This window comes from Myotis nattereri (genome assembly GCF_964212035.1).
Source record: "Myotis nattereri genome assembly, chromosome: 1".
Classification (NCBI taxonomy): Eukaryota; Metazoa; Chordata; class Mammalia; order Chiroptera; family Vespertilionidae; genus Myotis; species Myotis nattereri.
Window position 1 is genome coordinate 132076983 of NC_138075.1, and position 21256 is coordinate 132098238.

The following is a 21256-nucleotide window of genomic DNA, read 5'->3' on the forward strand; positions in this document are numbered from 1 at the left end:
GAAAATCCATCACAAATCTTGCACAACGGACGCAAAGTGGGCAGTGGAGAATTTAGTAACTTCCACAAAGAAAAACCAAAGTCATTTTTTTTTAACACAAATCTTGTGTATAATTTCATGTGTGGCAGCAAGGGCTAGTAAAATACATAACATTATAAATAATGGATGTTTCGGCCTCTCTTTAACAACCATTGTCAAGTAGACATGTATCCGGCTTTGTGGCTGCAGTGCTGGTAATCTAAGCGGTAGCCTACACTGAAATTGCTCTAGAAGGCTCCCTCGATCCATCTATTCACTATACAATCTCAGTATAAGCCCAGCCATTCCTCGTAATATTCAACTGTCTCAATACTCATCCCTCTGGAGTTCTTAACCACTACTTTTTTCTTGTCTCCCCCACCTCTGGGCCTGTTTTTATCCCCTTCCCTGTCTAGGATGTAAGCAGCCACATTCTTTAGGACAATTGCTCTCACTCAATATTTTCTCCCTGCCTAGCCCTTACCAGCCAACATCTTTATAACTACTTATACTTTCACTTTTCTTAAAAAACAAACAGAAAGAGAAAAAAAACACCAAAAAGAACCCACACAAAATAAAACATTTATATCCTTTTCCCCCCTCTTTTTCCTGACTTAACTATATTAATGTTTTCCCTAGGCTCCTATCAAAGTGCCTGCTCTCTGCTAAAAAGATATGATAGAGGGACATCAACCAAACTGGGGTCTAGTCCTGGCCTTGCACGGGCAGCTCTCTCTAAAACTGTTTTTGTGTCCGTAATTGGAGGAAAGAGAGATCCCACACACACACAAGGTTATTCTAAAAGTTAAACACGATACCATACACAAAGTACCTGTTATAAAGCCTAGCAGAGTTGGCCTCAGGAAATACCATACATTATTATTAAATGCCCACCTTCCTTTCAAATGACAACTGAAGGTCCATCCTCTTTTCCTCAGATTCAGGATAAAGTTAATTGAATCCACTGTAACACTTAAAGGTGTCACTCCATATTTTGGCAACTGATCCTAGCACGGTGTTTTGCAGACAGACTCACTCGTAGCCACTAAGCCGACTTCAGTTGCATGCCATGCTGGGCCAGTGCACATGCTCTGCTGCTCTATTTTAAACACGAGAAACCTCAAGCCCAAGCACAAGAGACGGTGGATAAAGAAGCCCAAATCCTGTTCATGACACCCAGTTGCCAGGGCAGCCCCTCTGACGTGTTACCCTTGGAGAAAACTGGAAGGGTTTTTGGAGCGACTGACGCCTGTGTGTTCCTGGCTTTTCTGCAGAGAACTGGGGCCTGGGGGAATGTAGCTGCTTCCTTTGCCCTTGGGGATCTAGCCCCTGGCCCATGCAGCTCAGGGGCACTAGACAGAGGTGGGAAACCTCTCCCTCCAGGGTGTTTGGGGACTATGGACAACAGACTCTTGTGCAGAGAAAGTGGGTTCCCAGCACAGACACTTGGAACATCTTGCAGCTACAGCCTGCTGTCCCCTCCTGGGGTAGGACGGGGTGCCAGCAAGCTGGAGCCCAGACTTGGCCTCCAGGGGGTGGGGTGTGTATGTGGGGGGGCGGGGGAAAGAAGGGGGAAGGAGGCCCCCTCACCCCCGCGGCTCCCTGGGCGGGGCCTACTCTCAGGGTGGGGCGTGGCTGAGACCGCGGAGCGTGGCCTGGGGCCCGTAGGGGCGTGGCTGGCCGGGGACACCACCCGGGGGCCTGAGGGCGGGGAGAAGGCGGCCGGGAGGGTGAGGTGGGAGGGAAGGGGGCGAAGGTCACGGTCCGGGAAGTTGGGGCCTTGCTGAGGGTCCCCGTGGAGAAGGCTGCGCTCCTGGAGAAGAGGGAAGGTCCTGGGAGCCAGAGCGGGCGCGGGAGCCGTGGGCCTGGTAGGAAGGGTGGGGTGCCATGCCGGGAGCCCCGCGCGGGATCGCGGCTCAGCTCTGCGCCCTCGTCCCGCAGGGAGCCCCGCGGAGGCGGAAGCCGGCCGCGCCTGGGCCCGGTGCTGCTGCCTTGGCCCCGAGCTCGCTCGCGGGAGCTGCACAGCCCTGGGCGGCGAGCTGAGCGAGGTCTGGGAGGCCGGCCTGGCTCGGAGGGTCGGGTGCCCCGAAGTGTTAAGGTCCCGCCCAGCGCTGGCCTGGACCCGAGGCGGGGCGCCCGGCGGGAGGGAGGCCCGAGGGCCCGCACGGCCAGCGCTCGGCTGTTCCGTCTCCGGAACGCTCCAGGTCCCCTCGGGGCAGCCGTGCTGGGCGAGGGGCGCCTCTCCGGGCTGGGCCGCCTTTAATAATCACAGCCTTGGGCTCTGCCACACCTGGTGTTTTACCACTTCATGGTGCTGGTGCCATGAAGTATTGCAGGCACGGTAGGTGCGCCTTCCGACCGGAGGAGCGTGGCATTTACCGCTGCCAGGCTGGGACATGCTGGCGGCGGTGCGGTGGCGCCGCTGAGCCCGCTTACAGATACAAGCTTGTGCCTTGGGTAGAACCAGGAGTCCATTTGTCCTCAAACCACCGCTCCAGTGGCGGACACTGACAAGCATGTACTCCTAGCCTACAGGATAATGGATTCATTGTCTGCAGAGGGAGTGTCAGTAAGAAAAGAGCCCTAAGACTTAGGAAACCTACTTATCCTGTTACATTTTATTTTACGTGAACAGGGCGGGTGTCCTCAGCTATCCCACAGAAATAAGCAGCCCCTTCAAAAAGAAATCTCTGTGCATCCTGCAAAGATTAGACAACTTGCTGGCTGTTGATAGCAAGGTAGCAACTTAATTATTTTTTAAAAAAAGATCATTCAAACACAAAATTTACAAGGTGCTGCTTTATGAAATGTTTCCTCATTTGTGGAGGCTAGAGGTTGCTTTATGTTATAAAATTTACCAAGATATGTGTAACATAGGTATTTGGAATAAAATAGCAAAGTGCATTTTGTTGCTATCCCCTGATCTTAGAATCAGAATAGAAATGCCCAGGCCTGTATTGGTTGACAGTTGGTAAAACCCAAGCACCAGGGTTCTCTGAGCTCTAACTGAATCCTCTCCACAGCCCCCACCAGATAGTCCCTTGTTGAAGGAAGGTAAGGCACAGAGAAGTGAGGCCACGCTGCTGGAAAGTTTAGAGAAAAAATTTATGTATTCCTAACTCCAAAGCCTGTGCTCTTCCTCCTTAGCCACCTGTACTTTATTTTTCACAAGTAGATAAGCAGTCAGAGAGGTTGCTGGTTTTAAGAACGCTGGACCCATGTGTACAGCCTAACCCTAGTTCTGGTTCCAGTTCCTGACTTTGTACAAGTTCCTTATCTTTCCTAGGAACATAATTGATCTCTGGTATCTCCTAGATCTAAAAAAAAAATCTATAGATGCGTGAAAATAAGATTCTGCTTTTACCAGTTAATGCTATTGTTGGCCACATTTGGTGTAGAAATTACAGGGTGGTCAGGAGGGGTCAGCTGATTCATTCAATAAATACGCAACGTGTGCCACGATCGCACTGGGGCTCCGATGGAGAGCAGGCCAGGTGAGGGTTCCCCTTGGACTTCAGATTCTGGTTGGAGGCAGAGGAGCCTGAGGAAACAAGGAAGGAACCAACAAACAAGTTAATTAACAAACAGCTGCAAATGGTTAACAGAGAGTATGATGAGAAACATGGGGTGTATGTGTGTGGGGGTGGGGGGGCACATTGGTTAAGGTGGTAAAAAGAGGCCTCACCAAGACCTGGTTTATAAGAATGAGATGGACCTAGCGATGTTTATTCCTGCACTGGGCCCTGCAAGGGCAAAGGAGGCATGAAAAATTAGAGCATGGCCTAGAAATTGCCAGAAGGTCTTTGTGGGTAGCGCGTGATTCGTTCCAGATGAAGTTGGAAACAGAGGGTAAGACCATGTTGTGAAGGGCTATTTGTGTCTAGTAAAGACCCTAGATTTTCATCTAATAGCAATGGGAAGCCACAGTAGGCAGGGGAGTGACATGAAGGTGGCTACGATGAATCCACAGGGGGGTTGATGGTGGCACAGGCTAGAGTAGGGGCAGTGGACACAGAATATGGAGGGTTTTTTTTGTTGTTGTTGTTTTTAATATATTTTATTGATTTTTTACAGAGAGGAAGGGAGAAGGATAGAGAGTTAGAAACATCAATGAGAGAGGAACATCGATCAGCTGCCTCCTGCACACCCCCCACCGGGGATGTGCCCGCAACCAAGGTGCATGCCCCTGACTGGAATCGAACCCGGGACCCTTCAGTCCACAGGCCGACGCTCTATCCACTGAGCCAAACAGGTCAGGGCCAGAATTTGGAGTTTTTAAGTATCACTTCACCGGTGGGGCCTTCCTGACAACTCTATTTATAATAACATTCTAACACTCAGGAACATCCTGGCCCTCCTCATCCTCCTAGTCACTAGGCTTTCCTCCATACTACTTATTTCCATAGGAGGTAATGCATATTTTATTTATAAATTGTTATTTATGCCCTCCTATGAGAATGTCAGCTACAGGAGAGCAGGGTTTGCATATCTTGTGTACTGTTGTTTCTCCAGCACCTGATGTGGACTCTTAATACATTATCTTGTATGAATGGATTTAATAAATGGTTTGGGTTTGGATTCATAGATTTTGCTGATGAATTGGATGTGGTAGTGAAAGAAGGAGAAATCAAGGATGACTCTCAGTCTGCTGGCTCAGAAACTGTATAGATATTAAATCAATTAAGAAGAGGAAGGCTGGGAAGACAAAGTGGGGGTTGGGGTAGGAGAAACTGAAAGTTCTATTTGGTACCTATTAAGTCATGGTGTGTAGATTAGTTATCTATTACTACATTAAAACAATTTCCCTACAATTTAGCAGATTAAAACAAACATGTATTATCTCCCAGGTTCTGTGAGTGGTTCTGGCTCAGGGTCTCTCATGAGGTTACAGTCAAGCTGTCAGCCAAGCTGTAAGACAGTGATGGCGAACCTTTTGAGCTCGGCGTGTCAGCATTTTGAAAAACCCTAACTTAACTCTGGTGCCGTGTCACATATAGCAATTTTGTGATATTTGCAACCATAGTAAAACAAAGACTTATATTTTTGATATTTATTTTATATATTTAAATGCCATTTAACAAAGAAAAATCAACCAATAAAATGAGTTCACGTATCATAGGTTCGCCATCACTACTGTAAGATCTGCTTTTGGCTTTTTCACGCGGTTATTGACAGACCAGCTGGCTGTTGGCCAGAGACTTTATTTCCTTGCTATATGGACCTCTCCATAGGTCTGCTTCCCCCAGAGTGAATGATCCAAGAGAGAAAGAAAACCCAAGGTATAAGCTACCATGTTTTAACCTAATCTCCACATGGCACACCATCACTTCTGCTGTATCCTGTTGGTCACCCAGACTGTCCCTGATGAGGTGTGGGAGGATGTGAATTCTGGAAAGGGCAGGAGTTATTTGGGGCCACTGTAGAGGCTGCCTACTAGAAGGTATAGTCGGCAAACTGCGGCTCTTTGGCCCCTTGAGTGTGGCTCTTCCTAAGCTTTAGAAGTACCCTAATTAAGTTAATAACAGTGTACCTACCTATATAGTTTAAGTTTAAAAAATTTGGCTCTCAAAAGAAATTTCAATCATGTACTGTTGATATTTGGCTTTGTTGACTAATGAATTTGCCGACCACTGGTATAGGAGATATCCAAAGGGAAGCTGTTGGGTATAATCTACCCAGAGATCTGATCTGCAGATAATTATTTGGAAGTCATCATGATATATGAAGCTGTTAGAAATGTACAAGAGGACCCAGGGAGGGGAAGAGGGCCCTGGACCAATCGAAGAGCCCGACATTTAGAGGTCCAGTGAAGAGAAGCCATCAAAGGAAGATGGCCAGTAAGCAGTGAGGAGGGAGGGGGACCAGGACAGTGTGTATTCTGGGAGTGACTTAACTGAAAGACAGGTTTCACTGGACAAGTTTCTCTTCCCCTGAAGGGTAGGAAATACCTTGAATATGGCTGAAATAAAAATATTTTCTTAAAAAATGCAATTTAACATAACTTAAATAAAGTATGAATAGTTAAATGTTGACCCAGATAGGAGTAAAGAACAAGAGGACACATATACAGATAGAGCATTTAAAGTTTTGAAAAGTCTGTGCTTATGTACTTAGTGCCCCCTTGGTCTGATGTTTGGCCATAGCTCCCTGGGGTAGTAGTAGAAGGTAGAAAATCCCTATGTAAGGCTTTCAGAGGTTGCTGTTAGAAATTTACCTTGAAGACAAAATAATGAACTGTACAGCATGGGAGAAACTACTGACCTTGGAAAATGTCCATCTTTGCTTCCATATGCTTTATGTTACTATATATGGAGTCTTGCTCTTCAAACATCTTAAACTAGAGGCCCGGTGCACAGATTCGTGCACTGGTCAGGGACGTGGCCTGCGGAGATTGGCCCGCTGTAGGAGCGCCACTCATCCTGGTCAGCCAAGTGGCACTCCCACTGTGAGAGCACCACCAGGGGGCAGCTCCTGTGTTGAGCATCTGTCCCCTGGTGGTCAGTGTGCATCACAGCAACTGGTTGATGGGTCGTTCTGGTTGTTCTGCCATTCAGTTGCTGGGCTTTTATATATACATATAGACTAGAGGCCTGGTGCATGAAATTTGTGCAGGGGGGCGGAGGGTCCCATCAGCCCAGCCTGTACCCTCTCCAATCTGGGACCCCTCGGATCGGGCCCCAGGATTGGGCCTAAACCGGCAGTTGGACATCCCTCTCACAATCCGGGACCTCTGGCTCCTAACTGCTCACCTGCCTGCCTGCCTGCCTGATTGTCCCTAAATGCCTGCCCTGCTGGCCTGGTCACCCGCAACTGCCCCCCCTGCAGGCCTGGTTGCCCAAGCAGCCTGTTGTTCAGTCCTTTGGTCACCCCTCACTAAACCCTCAGCCAGCCTGGTCACCCCATGCAGCCTGCTTGTTCAGTCGTTTGGTTGTCCCTCACTAACCCCCCTGCCAGCCTGGTTGCCCCATGCAGCCTGTTCGGTCATCCATACAGTTGCGATGGTCACTTAGGCTTTTATTATTATAGACTAGAGGCCCAGTGCATGCACTGGGGGGGGAGGGGGGGGGGCGGGTTCCTCAGCCCAGCCTGCCCCCTCTCACAGTCCGAGAGCCCTCAGGGGTGGGAGGTGACCTGGAGATCAGGGGAAGGCGACGCCCCCATCACACCTCTGTTGCTGCCACTACCAGCAGCACAAGCCTTGGCCGGCGCTGGTTACCTGAGCCTTGGGCGGCGCTGGGCGATTGGGGGGCAGAGGGGACTGGGGACTCTGGAGGCAGGTGTGCAGAGTGGCTGGGCCGCCCCCCTGCCACCCTGGTGGGGCTGAGGGGACTGGACGCCACCATCTTGTGGCTGTGGGCGCCACCATCTTTGAGGGCGGGGGCAGTCAATTTTCATATTCCCTCCTTATTTGCTGTGGGTGCCACCATCTTTGAGGGCGGGGCAGTCAATTAGCATATTCCCTCTTTATTAGATAGGATACCCCAGTAACCATATACTAACAATACTGGGAGTTCCTGATTAAGCTATGTCCTGCTCAGGGGTGCTAGGAACTTCACTGTTAATAGGAGGACCTGAGATGGTTGTTGAATATATTTTCCATTTACCGGATAAGGCCTTCCTTTGTTTTCTTTAGCTCTTTAGAATGTATTTTCAGTGGTCCAGGGATTTCTAAAGAATTTCATTAAAAATAAAAAGCCTTCTCATTCATAGACATCCCTTGCTCACTTAGAATAAAAAAGGAAGAAGGAAAATAAATGACCTGTTTCTAACTGACCACCTGGCACAAACTGGCTCTGTGGTTCTGATTACCTGTTTTATGAGAACAATGTCAACCTGAGTATAAATACCTCTGCCTGCTCATAATGGGAGTCATGAGTGTTAACCATTTCTCTTTCCCCTCCCAATTAGACATTGCCATGTGACTTGCTTCCATCTATAAGATATAGGAGGAGTGACATATGTTCCTTGCAGGTAGAAGCTGTAAAAGCCAGTGAGAGATCCCTGGCTGGTTTGGCTCAGTGGATAAAGCATCAGCTTGCGTACTGAAGGGTCCCAAGTTCGATTCCAGTCAAGGGCATGTACCTCAGTTGCAGGCTCATCCCTGGCCAGAAGGTAACCAATTGATGCATCTCTCTCACATAGATGTTTCTCTGTTTTTCCACTCTCTCTAAAAATCAATGGAACAATATCCTCGAGTGAGGATTAACAACAAAAAGCCAGTGAGAGGCCGAAATCGGTTTGGCTCAGTGGATAGAGCGTCGGTCTGCGGACTGAAGGGTCCTAGGTTCCATTCCAGTCAAGGGCTTGTACCTGGGTTGCGGGCACATCCCCAGTAGGAGATGTGCAGGAGGCGGCTGATCGATGTTCCTCTCTCATCAATGTTTCTATCTCTCTATCTCTCTCCCTTCCTCTCTGTAAAAAATCAATAAAATATATTTTAAAAAAAAAAGCCAGTGAGAGATTTGTCACACATTCTTTCCCTCTTCTAGAGTGGCCACCAATTTTCTAGATCATAGCTGTTCTATCAACTTGGTTCATGGGATGAAGACAGTGAGCAGAATCCCCCTGTCACTCTGTGTAAGATACATAATGTGCGCTAGAAATAAGCTTTTATTGTGTTTAGTCCCTCAGATTTAGAGATTTGCTTGTTAATGCAGCACACCCTAGCTTATCCTGAATAATATACTAAGACTAGTGGCCCAGTGCATGGATTCGTGCACATTGAAAGGAAATGGGAGTTTCCACATCCCAGTGAGCCGCCAGGAAGTCGCATGGGGAGTCTGTCCTTCTCCCCACAGCTTCCTGAAAAAAATATTTCCAAATGTCCCTTCTGAGGCCAGGATCATGCCTTACCAGCCGGGAGGTCCCCAATGGACACCTTGGGTCATGATGGATGCTTTCCACCGAGAGGAGCCTGATAAGAGACGCTCCAACATGAACAATACAAAGTTCAGGATCTTGGAGGGAGAGGGTGCTCTCTCGCCCATGCCCCCACCCTTCAGATCCATCTCTCTGACTTTTGCCCTGATTGTGAGTCACCACCTTGTGGCTACTTTTATATTGCTGCCTTCCTCTGTAGTTCCGGGGCAATTGGAAAAGAATGAGACTTGATCTCGATGCCCAAGCAGAATTCCAGGAGTCCGGTGGCTATATCAGGCTCGTCCCAGTTACTCTGAGTATCCGCACTTCATCCCTTCCCTGGAGATTGTACCTATAGGTGTATGGGGTATGTGCCTCGCAGCAACTTCTGGCTCAGCTGTGGGTGTCATCAGGGCCGGTACCAGCACTGAAGGGTGTCCGTCTCCTGGTACCCGCTATCCATGGGCCCACCCCCCTGGGGGAGCCACCAGGGATCCTCAGGGAATGTGGGAGCCCGCATGCCAGCCAGGCCCGGGAAGGGAGCAATGGGCTGGGCCTTGAACACGCATGGGAGACCCACTCATGAGATTGAGATTTTCTCACCTTTTCCGGGACTCTCTCCGGAGGTGGGGACTGCCTGGCTTGGAAGTGGCAGCTGGGGGTGGTAGGAAGGAAGGAGGGAGAGGCTGGTCACCTCCGGGTAAGGCGTGTTCTTAGTATTTCAGTTCAGCAACCGAAGGAACACTGCAATAGCTAAGGGGTGGAACATGGCCCTGATGCCTAAGGGGCAGCTCCAGGAGGCCGGCATAGGTATCACGGTTGCCCCCGTCATGCGAACATTCCACGGTCGCAGTAGATTGTACTTGCAGGGTATGGGGTGATTTTTCCACGCAACTCACGGCCCAAGTGTGGGGCTGCCTGAACCTAACAAGTCAGGCCAGTACCTGCTGGTTCCCCTCCGCCCACCGGAGCCAACTAGCACTCTGCAGGGATCCAGGAACGGGTATTCAGTGCCAGGACGCCGACCTTTCTAGGAGATGGGGCCAGGTGGTAGGTGTAAGTTGCAAAGGGCTCGCCCGCGGGCACGTGTGGGTGTCGGTCATTGGGCTGGACTTTACCTACGTTCCTCTCAAGATGGGGGCCAGCCCAGGCAGTATGTGCATGAAGCGCCTCTGTGGGTTTTTCCCAAGCTCGTATCCGAAGACCCAGAGGGCAATAGTTAAGGGGTAAGGTGCAGCCGGTGCAGCCGCAGGGTCCAAAGGGAGAGTTCCAGGGGCGGGAGGCGGCTGGTCCGTGGTCATTCCAGCTACACCCCCACCGCCCGGGCATTGGGACTGCAGTCTGTTCGCTGGAGATTGAGCCTGCCAGAGGCGGGAGAGGCTCAAGTGCCTCAGCTGTGCTCACCAGCCATGAGCCCTACTTCTGGCTGAGTGTCACTCCCGCTGTGGGAGCCCACTGACCACCAGGGGCAGCTCCTGCATCAAGCATCTTCCCCCTGGTCATCAGTGAGCATCATAGCGACCTGTCGTTCAGGTCATTCTGCCATAATGGTCGCTAGGCTTTTATATATATAGATAGGTCTGAGCCACATGACTGCAAGATTACTGGTCTCCCATTTACCAGACACCTTGGGAACCTAAGAGGGTAGATACTATGCAAGGCTTGCTCTTATGGCTAATGCTCCTCTTACTGTTGGTGAACTAGCAGGTTCACTTGTTTCCATGATGCCCAAGTCAGCTTCATAATTTTAATTAAAGGTCACAAAAATGACATTTAGATGTATAATTACATTCTGTAAGGGCAGCTAGTATGAAAGTGAAAATATATAAAGGTTCAATGCCCAGAAGGGATAGGATAGGAATTGAGGCTTTGATTTTTATTTTGAAAACATATATATACATATATATACATATACATATATATACATACACACACACACACACACACACACACACACACACATATATATTCTTTAATTTTTAGCATCCTTCTATGTTTTCCACTATAGAGGAATATTCACAGGCTCATTATTAAGACACAATTCTTCCCAGATGTAGTTATCAATTGGTACATTTCAGAAATTATTTTGTCACCAAAGGACATTTGAAATAAATCATTCATAGTTACCATTGACTAATGTTTTTAAAAGCAGATTCAAAGAGTATTTTAAATGTGATTTCCTGGCTATTTAATTTTGAATCTAAGAGTGTCAGACCTAGGTTTTGCTCTCAACGTCCTGGAGGAAATGCATTCACTCTGTTAGTTTGACTTAAACAGAAGTGAAGCAGGAGCATTTAGCTGTGGGCAGTGCCATCCTGCCTTCTTAGGGATGTTGGTTATAAATCCACTCTCCCTCGAGGTTAACAATCAAAGTTCTCCCCTTCTCTTAGTCACACAAGTGATACGATGATGATAAATTGCTTGGACGTGACTGCCCCAAGCGCTGGTGTGATGAATTATGTTGTTCAGGGCATGGCCAAAGATCCTCCATTGTCAGCGTGCAGCACTGAATATTGGCAGTGCTCATAAATAGCCTCCTGCCGATTGTGGTCTCTGCAGTGCATATTAAATTCTCTGCTTTCACTCACTCGTCATGGTTTTTAGTTCTTAATCATCCTCTGTCTTCCCTTGAGTTCACTTAGCTAAACAACCTTTGTTTTTTTCTGTTCCCTACAGGTAGGGTGTTATCACAGTTGTGATCAGTAAACGCTGAGTCGTTCTTCACAGAAACTGTTCAAAATAGTCATGGTTAGTCCTTTTCACTAAATCCAGAGTAATAACAGCTTATCTTACAATAGCTTAATTGGGTAATTACTTAGTGTTTGAAAGGCATTTCAAAGAGAACATTGGTAAATATTGTTAATTTAATGCTACTTTGTATAATTGAAAGTCCACTGCAGCCACAAAATCCTCGCTATTATTATGTAACAACAGCGAATTCTTTCTTAATATAGCTTATTATTTCCAAAGATATATATATATATATATATATATATTGATTTCTGAAATATTTAATATATTTTCATAAACTCTCAAGGTCATCATGTTTATACCGTCGCATTTCTATGTCTTATCTACTACCTTATATATTGAAAAGTTAAATGTTATCAGTCTTGGTCTCTAAAAGTTTGGAGGAAATATAAAGTGGGAATCCCCCCCAAATCAGAAGTATCTCACATTACACAGCTTCTACATATGTCCTTTGTGGAATGTGCCTAACTTTTCAGCAAGATTTCCTATTAGGCCCTGACAAATAACAGCAATAAGGATTTATTTACTCTGAGTCCAGGCAATGAGCTATCACCCCACCTCATTGCCATAAAAATCTGTCAAAAAGGGTTGCATTACATTGCATATGCCTGGCCGGCCCTTTCAACAAATTTGCTACTCACTTTATGAACCCAGAGCCTCCAGGCATAGTTAAAGGCCACTCTATAGCTTGAATCAGACAACCTCCCTTACTGACTGTATTAGTTTGATAGGCTGCCATAACAAAGTGTCATAGGCTGGTGACTTAAACAACAGAAATTAATTTTTTCATAATTCTGGAGGCTAGTGGTCCAAGATCAAGGTGTTGATAGAGTTGGTTTCTTATAAATCCCCTCCTTTTGGCTTGCAGATGGCCCCCTTCTCCCTGTGTCCTCACATGGTCTTCTCTTTATTTCTGTCTGTTTCCTAATCCCTTATTATAAGTCACAAAATAGTCATACTGGATTAGGACCTACTCTAACAGCCTCTTTTTAAATGTAATAACCTCTTTTTTTAAAAAAAAATCTTTATTATTGAAAGTATTACATATGTATCCCTTTTTCCCCCATTGACCCCTACTGGCCCGCCCCACTTCCAACCCCAGGCCTTCACCACCCTATTGTTTGTGTCCATGGATTATGCATATATGCACACAAGTTCTTTGGTTGATCTCTTCTCACCGACCCACCCCTGCCTTCCCTCTGAGACTCCGTAGTCTGTTCCATGCTTCTTTGTCTCTGGATCTATTTTGTTCATCAGTTTATTTTGTTCATTAGATTCCACATATGAGTGAGATCATGTGACACTTGTCTTTCTCTGAGGTAGTGGGGCTTAGGGCTTCAACATATGAATTTAGGAAATTCACAAGTCAACCCTTAATAATAATGGTCTCCAGAAAGTACCATTAAAGAATTATTTTCTTTAATTATCAAATTTGAGCAAGCAACTGATGACTGAAAGTCTTTGAACAGTCAAATTCGTTTAGGAACTTCTCCTTAACATTATTAAGAGGAAAACATTATATCTGTGACTTAAAACACTGACATGATTAGATAAAAACTGAAGAAACTTTATTAAATTAATTCTATTCAGGGGTGACAAAAGTAGATTTACAGTTGTGAGTATGCAAAACAATTTATTCTTGTATTATTTATTATTTTATTATTTGTATTACAACTGTAAATCTACTTTGCCCACCCCTGTAGAGTTATAAAATGTCCATAATCAAGTATCCCTTGCCATTTAAACAACTGTCCAAATACTTGCTATAACAAGTAGCAAATATTTTTACCCAAAATTTCCTCTCTGAATCAAAAACTTGCTATAATTAGTCCACATACTGGTCGTCAGAAAGGACAACAAGATATAGAATACACTGTGGTCCTATCTCAGACTCCCCTGGGTGGTGCCGTCTGGTGCTCACACTGCTTAATTGCGTTGTGCATTATTGCCTCCATATTATCCACTGAAAATGTTAAAATGACAACAGCCAGAGACTCTCTGAAGAGAGATGATGAACCTAAGAAGCTGGGAAAGTTCTTAAATTTAAAGGAATATTGGGAATGAAAGCATCAAAGGGCTCAGTTGACCATTGCCTGTCCACATCCGCCCTGCGTACTCTAGTTGATTCTGGAAAGCACTCTGTGCCTTCAGACTATTTGTAAAACAGTGTTTCTCATAGTAAATGAATAGCCAGAAGCCCTTAGAGCAGCGGTTCTCAACCTGTGGGTCGCGACCCCTTTGGCAGTCGAACGACCCTTTCACAGGGGTCGCCTAAGACTATCCTGCATATCAGATATTTACATTATGATTCATAACAGTAGCAACATTACAGTTATGAAGGAGCAACGAAAATAAATTTTATGGTTCGGTCACAACATGAGGAACTGTATTTAAAGGGCCAGAAGGTTGAGAACCACTGCAGGATTGTGGGTATATAAGAGTAGGTGAATAATACTTGGAATAATTGGTTGATAGTTTGGAATGAGCTGCAAAACATTATTTTTCCCTTGAAAAAGTTTTTAATTGGAATTTGTTATTGAAGCTGGGTGATGGAGACAGGAGTTCAATGCGCTTCTCTCTCTGTTTGTGAACTTTTGAAAATATCCATATTAAAAAGTTTAATAACATAAATTTAAAAAAAGAATGAATGAAATATTCAGCCTCCTCCATGCGTATGTAAGAGAAGACGTGTGTAAGTAGAATTTGTTTTTTACTATCAGCTGCTCCATAGGAAAGTACTGTGGAAGCCCTTATCCAGGAAAGGCTATGAGAGCATCTTTGCTAGTTTTGAACTAGATTATTTAACACACGTTTTTGTTTTGTTTATTTATTTATTTATTTTTATTATTTTTTTATTTTTTAGTTCATTTAGTCTTTTTTAAATTTCTTTATTGATTAAGGTATTACATACGTGACACATGCTTTTGTTGCTCCCTGGTGTATGGCATGTCTATGACATCACAAGTCGGCGCCTTTCTACCAGCTCCTGAGTTTCCCGTGCGTTTTCTCCATGTTCAGCATTTAACCTCGGAGCCTTTCGATTTAACACAGGAATTCAAGAAGAGGCCACTTGTTCCAAGCACCATTCCTGGCGAATGCCTTCAGCCCAATGCTTTCTACACAAATATCCCCCGGTATTTCAGGATCTTTACTGGCAGACACTAGGCAAGGAAAGACCTCTGCATGTACCTCAGAGGAACATTACTCCAAAGCTCTGTCACTGTTGATACCTATCCAAGTTCTCCCAGCTGCCACTGTAGGATGAGGAACTGTCCTGGGCTTCAGTTGTGACTCTCACTCACATTTCTGCGCAAGTCTAAGGCCTGATGTCCATTCCCTTTTGCTAGTGTTGCTTTGAACTTGCCCCTTTATCATTCAGAAAAATACATCTTGAAGGTGGCCCTCTTTCTCCCTGTGTAACTAGATGTTTGGAGCAGCTCCGTGCATAAGTAGTCAATAGTCTGCCCTTTAAGTACCGACATTACTGAGACTGATTTACAGCCATACTTGTCTGGGGAGGGAGAAGTTTCTTGAAAATCAAGCTGCAGTGCCCCTTTTTGATCTTCTGCATTCCTCGAAGGCACTGTCTTTACACTGTTTGTCCATCAGTGTGCAAACATCAAAATATTTCAAGCTAAGCGATCCAAGCTTAAAATGATCTCCATGAAGATTTACTATAGTTCTATATGTTCTTGTTTATTGAATTTCATTTAATTGTAAGATTTAAAATACATAAAAGAACATATATAATTTCAAGCATTCAGGATACTTCATGGACCTTTGCTACTTATTCTTGCTACAATGAGGTCAAAATGATTAATTTATAAATTCCTTTGCTTTTTGATAGAACAAATCAGGATTGTAAAAGGCTTTCATAGTGCATTGTACAGGGGAGATGGTAGTGTTTTGTCAACCCGTTTTCACTTCTTCATTTTTATTTTTGTGTGAGTAATACCTTGACTAAAATATGTGTTCAGTGATTATATATGCATAATGTGATTATACACAACATTAACATTAAAGGAAAGTGGCTCGGTGGTTGAGTGTGGATCTAAGATCTGCGAGTTGTGGTTTGATTTCCAGTGGGAGCACATGCCTGGGTTGTGGGCTCGATCCTCTGTGTGGGATGTATAGGGGGCATATGATCCATGATTCTTTCTCATGGTTGATGTTTCTGTCAAACTGGTCAAATTTGATTCAATCTCATGTCATCTTTAGGAGTGTTTACTATGACTAGGTACTAATTTTACTACTAATTACTTAATATTTTTCTTCAAACCTACCCACTGTTTTATCTCAGCCTCATCCTAAGTGATAATATCCATAAAATTACAGGCTTATAATATTTAGTACTTTTTTCCCTAAACACATAAAAATAAATACATACTTAAGACATTTTTAAATGTATATGTATCACCTAAATCAGCTTGAACCACCAGTAGGATATGGATCACACCTTCTGAAAACACTGACAAAAACCAAGCAGATTATTGACTTTTTTACATATCACCTTTCACAAAAGAACAAAATAATTCTTAGTTGTAAAGTTGGCACAAAACAATTTTCAGAATAGTTTCTGCACTTTGATGATTAGGAGCTATTAAAACTTTATATGTACTAGTATGTGTCTATGCACACATATATACACATACACATGGATAGAAAATGGATTGTTTCAGCTGTTAATTGGGAAATAGCCAAGAGTTTTCAGTTTCTTGCACAGTCATTTATTTGAGAGCTAATCTAACCCTTATTTTATACTATTTTACTCATATTCATACATAGTATATGAGTGATAATAGCCCTGGCCTGTGTGGCTCAGTAGGTTGGGCATTGTCCCATTGCACTAAAGGTTGCCGATCCGATTCTTGGTCAGGGCACATGCCTGGATTTCAGGCTCAATCTCAATAGTGCGTGTGCAGGTGACAGCCGACTGATGTTTGACTCTCAGATTGATATTTCTCTCTCTACCTCCCTCTCCCTTCCTCTCTCTAAAATTAAATAAAAAATATTTTTTAAAGGAGTGATAATAGATAAGTAAACATCTGGAACTTCTGGTTATTTTTAATTTCATTCATCTGTTATTAATAGTCGGAGATTTGGAATAAATATGTAATATAGTTTGTTAGAGTTTGCCCTGATGGGAGATCAGGAAAAGAATTCCTGTAGAGATAGATATCAATAGGTTTCACAAGCCTTATGGAGACATGTTCTGCCTGATTTTCTAAGACACATATGTCCCCATCTATTTAACATATACGTTACTAGTAAACAAGGTGAACTAAGGAGAAGCTGCTGCAAGGGTGACTTAGAGGTCATCTCATGCCTCTTCACGTGGAATCATCGAACTTGCGTCTGGAAGGAGTTTTAGAGGTCACCTCATTCAATCCTTTGTTTTATTAGTGAGGAAACAGGCCCACAGAATAAGTGATTTGCCCAAAGACACACTTTTGGCAAATCAACTTTCTACTAATACACATATAGTTAAAGTTCCAGCTTTTCCTTCTCTTGGGAAAATAGTGACATGTTCATGAACGCATTGTGTTGTCCCACCTGTATGCATTCTTCTATATTTGAAATATTAGGTAGTTAGCATTAATTTTTGGTGGCACTCAAGGTATTTTGTAGCTACTAACTATTTATTGTTAATAGCAAATCAAAGATTAACCTATTGAATATTATCAGGAATAATGTCTGTTGCCTTTAATATATTTGAATAAAAGAGGAAAACTATGATATTTTTCTAAGCACTGTCAAAATATATTTTACATAATAAATAAAATGTCTGTTCCTATGATTAGTACACTTGGAGTCAAACATCCCATATTTTCTATTTTTAATCTGTGAGTGTGTATAATAACAGAGCTAATACTAATATAAACTAATATTCTAATGTAATAAAAGTAAGTTTCAATATGAATTCGCAATGAAAAATATATGAAATGAATTACTGTGAAGAATAGGCCAGGAAGAGAGTGTAATTTCACGGGCTGTTCAAACAAGAATTCAAGGAAGAAGAGGGTGGCAAGCACTGCAGACTTTACCTGTGAAATTAAAAATAACTTCTAAAGGAAGGACAGCTCGTTTTGTTTATGTAATAAGTTTATATTGCTCCACAGCTTGTTGGTACAGTAGGTGTGAGCACTGAAAGGGCATATCTTTCTCCTCATTGTGTTCCAATTTAAAGGAAACTGAATCACAGAGCACTTCTGAGATCCCCAGGCACACACCAGCCCAGGAAGGGAAAGTTAGCAGCCATCACCCCTCGGAGCGCTGATTTGCTGTAACCAAGAAGGCAAGCAAGTCTTTAATAATTCCAGAGACTGCCAGTTGTTAACTCCCCTGCTTTTAGTGCCTTGAGAGTTAGGATAAGCCCTTTGCAGTTCTCCTGTGGTGTTTCCAGAGAGAGCTGGAGGATTAAAGGCTCCTCAAATGAACACAATTCCCTGTCAGTCTGCAGTGTGTGCCATGTGCCATGGACACAAAGCCGTTTTACGCCGTAGCGCCAAACCAGAGAGTACTGGGGGCTGGGCAGTGCTTTTCAGAGCCAAGGTTTCCCTTTTTCAGACCCCAGAACGGGGGCCTCCACTCTACACTGAAAACGGTGCAGATCCCTGCAGAGGGGGTTCCTGCCATAACCTGTCTTCTGGCTTCCTCCCGGGGGTGGGGCTGGGCGGTGCCCACTGCCAGTGTCTTTGGTGGTCTCCTTCTTCCCAGGTTGGTGAATGAATCCTGATATGAACCCTGATAACACACTATTTCTGCCACTCAGTCTTTCTGTTTAATATCTTTAACCGTTTAGTCATTTATCAAACATCCTGTCTTCGGGCAAAGCTTGTTTGGCTGCTCTTACACCTGTGTACTATTACTTCACAGGACTCGGTTTATCCTGAGTCTTAATAGCCTTTACGTACATGCTGCATATCATTTGCTGTAAACCTGATTAAACTGTAAACTTCTTGAAGACAGGGGCCATGTCTGCTTTTTGTTGCAATACCAGAGAGGGCCTGACCTAATTTATTCTCCTAGTGTGAGTCCTAAACCAACAAACAAAAAGGAACACCAACCAAAACAAAGACTGTGCATCGTGTGAAAGGACATCTATTCAGTGCAGGCTCGTGTGGCGAACATGCCTGCAAGATGCGCTGACCTTTTGAGAAGTGAAATGCTTTATTGCTGAGTACGACTTTTTTTTTTTTTTAAAGCTTTCATATCATAGCAACATGGCTCCATCACAATTAATCTTCTATGGAAAGGCAGTGACACGGGATGATTTCTCTGGAGAATCTATGCTAATACTATTAAAATGCTCTTACAATGTCAAAATGATTGCAGTGGAAGCATGAGGGGGCTGTGCTATGCGATTATGATATTATAGTGATGGGCGATTACCATAGGAAACTACTAATTCAACTCTGCAGGGACTTGCATTATGAAACCATTATAACATGAGATTATAATGACATAATAACTTGGATGCACTGTCGTGATGTGAAAACTAAAAGCTAATTGGAATGCAAGTAGTATTAACATTAAATTGTAATTAAACACTGAAAGCAATACTTGTTTAAATTTAAGACGGAGACATGCAATCCAGAAATGAAAACTGCGGGGAGAGAATGCATGCCAAATATAAACTTAGGAATGGGCAGGAACCATGTACAGCTCTGCCCCCTAGGACTAGGTCTGAAAGCCCAGTCCCTCGGCCCACCAGGCTCTGTCCCTCTTTGCTGGGCCTCTAAGTCGGTAAACCAGGAGCAGGACACAACTCCCATCTCTAGCACTCCCCCCGCTTAAATTCAAGTCTCCTTGTTTCATTTTCCACGTGGGCATGATTGTATCTTACCTCCCACAGCCCTAGAGCATATTATTATTTTCCATGAAAAGTAACCTTTTCAAAAATATAACAAAATTAATCCATGTCCAAAATCAGACAAAACATAAGCTCAAAGGAGAAAAAAAAAAAAAAAAAACTAAAAAAAAAAAATTTTATCCCCTAAAAATAAACTATGAGCCAGCACTTTTGGGCATTTTCTTTAGACTATTCTCTAGGTATAGCGTATATTACTTTTTCTTCAAAAATTTTTATGATACAGTACTTTAAAAATGTACTTATTAATTCTTCCCATCCCTCCTAGTTGCAAGATCTATCTCTTATTCAGGAGAATCCAGTTGATAGGTTTTTGTTTGTTTTTTAAAGGTCAGCTCAGACTAGAAGATTTTACCTGTCACCCAGGACACTATATTTTACTGCTAGGGAACAGTGTCTGGCAGGGTTGATGCTCTGCATACATCAGCTGTAGGATGTTCCATATCATATTTTTCAGATCCTGGTGGCAACACCATAGGTAGTTCATTAGCACTTCTCTCTGTTTAGGAATGAATGGTGGATTTGTGAAGTCATAGAGTTCCAATTTGTTCTCAATTGATAATTGCTATATGGCTTAGGTCGATGTACAGACAAGTTGTGAAAAACTAGGAAAATTTAAAAGTGACGAAACTTGTTAGATGTACCCCTGCAGTTTCTTGTTCAGACGTTATAAGGACACACAGTAGTTAATATATACTCCCTCCTAATTATGACTCAAAGTGGTTATTACTCCTTGTTATAAATATAGTAAGAGCAGTTTTTGTTAAGTATTTAGTTTTCACTTAGATATGCTGTATGCTTTAGAGTTATTTTTATTACCTCTTCATGTAACAACCAATTTAAGTAGGGAAGTCTAAATTACCCAAGCCCTCATTTCTGTGATTAAGAAAGCAAAGCACAGTGCACTTAAATGTTGCCCAGTCAACAGTGGAGTTGGCACTAGCTTTTCTGGTCCTAGAAAATGGCAGCTGCTTCCGTAGGCCGATGAGGGATGCCACCTCTGAACAGTCCCCCCACCTTAATGGGCAGCAGGATAACTTATGTGATGTTTATGGTAAGCGTCTCCACGGTGAAATAAAAGAAACACTTGCCTGCTGAGTTGGGAGACTGGGTTCTAGTCTGGCTCTCTGGCCTTCAAAGGATCAGGGAAGGCTCAGTGTTTGCATCGGAAAGTGAAGTCATGGGATTGAATAATCTATCTGCATATTTCCTTTCAGCTCAAAAATTCGGAGCTCAAATAGCATTTAACATTAATTGAAACTTCCATATTTTAACAAACTTACAGTATTGTTCACTTTAACTTTTACTAAATATACTTACTTCACCTATTTAAAACAATTCATCTAAATTAAAAACCATACCTTATGTATTTTTTAAATTTATTGATTGATTTTAGAGAGAGAGGAAGGGAGAGAGAGAAAAGAAAACTTCAATTTGTTGTTCCTTACTTGTGCATTCATTGGTTGATTCTTGTACATGCCCTGACTAGGGATTGAACCCACAGCCTTGGTGTATGGGGATGATGGTCTAACCAACTGAGTTACCCAGCCAAGGCCAAAATCATACCTTATTTAGATGCATTTAATAATCTGATGGGTTTTAGCTGATTTGTCATTTGATTTTAAAATGCTCTTGTATTAGTTAGGCAATTTATTAAAATTATTAAAGTTGCAAATATAAAGCTAATCCAAAGAAGAGATTACAATTATAGTCTTGCCCTGGCTAGTATGCTCAGTGGTTAGAGCATCTGCGAGCACA

The 21256-nt window shown here is 43.6% G+C and overlaps 1 protein-coding gene across 1 annotated transcript in view; it reads left to right on the forward strand.

Moving 5' to 3' along the window:
• Positions 1-1784: 1784 nt before the first annotated feature.
• The window catches only part of PTER (phosphotriesterase related), a 72561-nt gene continuing 53089 nt past the window's right edge, over positions 1785-21256 (forward strand). Inside the window, exon 1 of the mRNA XM_081102142.1 lies at positions 1785-1886. The gene's annotated coding sequence lies outside the window, so the exon portion shown is untranslated. The remainder of the gene's footprint in view (positions 1887-21256) is intronic.